The sequence below is a fragment of the Oryzias melastigma genome, linkage group LG3 (assembly GCF_002922805.2).
Source record: "Oryzias melastigma strain HK-1 linkage group LG3, ASM292280v2, whole genome shotgun sequence".
Taxonomy (NCBI): domain Eukaryota; kingdom Metazoa; phylum Chordata; class Actinopteri; order Beloniformes; family Adrianichthyidae; genus Oryzias; species Oryzias melastigma.
This window is the reverse complement of record NC_050514.1, coordinates 12018478-12021516: the sequence shown is the minus strand read 5'-3', so window position 1 is coordinate 12021516 and position 3039 is coordinate 12018478.

Genomic DNA, 3039 nt, shown 5'->3' with positions numbered 1-3039 from the left:
CAGATCCAGGTTTTGCCCTCACTCTGTTAAACTGAACCTCTCGTGTTCTTTCCTTTGTTTTTATTGTTTCAGTATTTTCCTGATTTATTTGGTTTTGCAGTTGCACTTCGTATTCAATCAATCAAGATACTTTATTAATCCCCTGGGGGGAAATTCATTGTTTTCCAGTTACACCAAGAACAAGAAGTAAACAGACAGTTCAAGGTTCACTGCGGAAGCGTCCACTGAGCGGCGCCCCTTATGCAACTTTACGCTCCATAATTTGTTTGGAGAATTAGAACTTGTATGTCTATTGATTTTTAAAGTCCTCTAATGTGATAAAAGTATCTTTATGGGTTCAGTTTTTGCATTTTAATCACTACAAATCCATTAAACCTTTACCTGTGACAGTGTTTTTTTTTTTAAAATCAGTGACTACTCTTTGAATTTTTGCAAACTATACAATCTTTGTCCCTAAAATTGAAAAAAAAGTGATGTTTGAGAAAAGAATGACTGCATCTTCTGCTGCTTGGTTTGCTCCTTCAGTTTTGATAGTGCAGAGACACCAACCTTACCTGACCAGGCTACAGTTATGTGTCATACTGTGCAGCAAGAAAAGCTAAAAGTTTCGGTTGGTGTAATTATAAATTCAGATTGCATAGAAACCTAATTGTTCAATATCAGTCAGAATCTTGAAGTCCTTAAGATGAATCCTTCCTCAATTAACTTGAATGACTGAGTCCATTCAAACCTCAACTCAGTTTATTTAATGTAATTTAATTGACGTGTAATTTAATTAATATATTTTTAATAAACCAAATGTCAATGTTGAGTTAATGTTTGTATTTTTATCAAACATGCACTTCACTAAAATGAAAAAAAGAAACTTGATCTGATCAAAACTTGATTACAAACTGTAAAATGAAGTAACAAAGTAGGATTGTGGAAGTGGGATTATATAATTTTGCTTCTTCCTACTCCTTTTCAAGCAATCAACCAAACTCTACTAGATTTTAGCTAATAATATCCACATTTAATGAATCAAATGTGACATAAGTGTGTATTTGATTGAGTTTTTTTTTATTTATTCAATGCATTCAATTATTTCTGTAACATGTTTGAAAAATCTGTTTTGTCCTGTATTGTCCACAATCTATGCTTGAAATAAAAAGATCAATCAATAAAAACGTATTTATAAAAATATCCATAGATATTAAACACCCTTTGTGCAATAGTTTCTTTTAGATTCATTAAGTTTTCCCCAAAATGTCTTGTACTAAGATCTTTTTTTTAAGTATTAAGGTCATTAATTATACACTATACTCTGATGATCTCAGATGCCAGGCATTGATGAAGTTAAATTATAAAACAAATATTTTCCTGATATTTTCTGTAATACTTTATTTGAAGAGAGAACCAAAGAAGAAAATATATCCTAAATCATTGTAGTGCTGTACCATATTTGGCCTCATAACACAGATCTCCATGGCTACTCATCAGTTATTTTCGTGTGGTTTGATAAATATCTTCTTTAATCACATCACAAATGTGTTTTTTGCACCCGGGTCTTCAGGGACTGTCTTTCATTTGCAGCGGGATTCACTGGCTGATGCATTTATTGGCACTTTCATGATCTCTGAGACGAGACTCTGCAATGCCACTGCGACGGCAGCTTGTACCGGCTGACACCCTTTATCTTACAACACTGACATTCATCAATCCTGCAGGAGATATTGTGCTCACAGCAGATATTGCATGTGCACTGTCTCACCATCACTGTTAAAACACAGATTTATTTACATTTTCATAAAACATATTGATGGTTTTCACTTCGTGACACGTTTGAATTTGTATATATTATTATTTGATTCTTGCATGTACTTTTTTTCTGACCTGTCAATAAAAATTTTCATAAAAACAAAAAATTGTGACTTACTATACTCATCATTTTTTAAAAAGAATGTATAAGTTGTTTGTTAATGACTAAGGTTTTTGACTAAGGTGTCCAAAGTGTTCCAAAAAACATCCCCCACACCATTACACCACCACCACCAGCCTGAACTGTGGATACAATGGATGGATCCATGCTTTCATGTTGTTGACGCTGAATTCTGTCACAACCATCCGAATGTCACTGCAGAAATGGAACGTCATCAGATGAGGCAATGTTTTTCCAATCTTCTGTTGTTCAATTTTTGAGGCTGTCAAACTGTGTGAGCGCTTTTTTGAGTAACTGTTAAATTTCTATCATCTGGAACCAGTCTGGTTATTCTCCTCTGACCTCTGGCATCAACAAGGCATTTCTACTCACAGAATTGACGCTTGCTGGATATTTTCTCTTTTTGGGACCATTCTCTGTAAACCCTAGAGCGGGGACCACCAACCTTATGGAAACTGAGAGCTACTTCACGGATACTGAGTCATATGAAGGGCTACTATTTTGAAATAATACATTTTGCTTAGTTATGGTTAGTTATACATTATTAATAATGAATAATGACACTCCTCTATGTGAAGACACTGATTTCTCACCATACTTACCAACAATGACAACAAGCTAGGAAACAGTTTTCAATATTCAGCACTTTATCAATCTGAGTAATTGTTACACTTTCAGATGATCTCTTACATCACTACATTTCATGGGGAAAATGTCCCATTTTCACTATGTTGTACCATGTTTATCAACTAATGTTACAGAAAAATCAACTTACACATTTTTAAATGAATCTTGTCACATTTCGAACTAATGACCAAATCTGCAGCATTTTTTAACAAAATTAATTATCTTTGAACTGTAGTAGGTCAAAGGTCACCTAAACTTATCTAAAGTTCATGTATCATGAACATATTTTCAAGACATTTTAATGTTTTAATCTAGATAAATCCAATTGTATTTTTTTTTAAATAGCACCAGAATAAAAATTTGAGTTGTTTTAGAAGAGACTTGTGTGGTCCTGGGGGGCACCCTGTTTGGATTTTTGCTATTTGGAAGCAGAGGCCAAAGGGAACTAAGACAGCAGTTTGGCTTGATAATAAAAAAGTAGAGAGAGGGTGCAG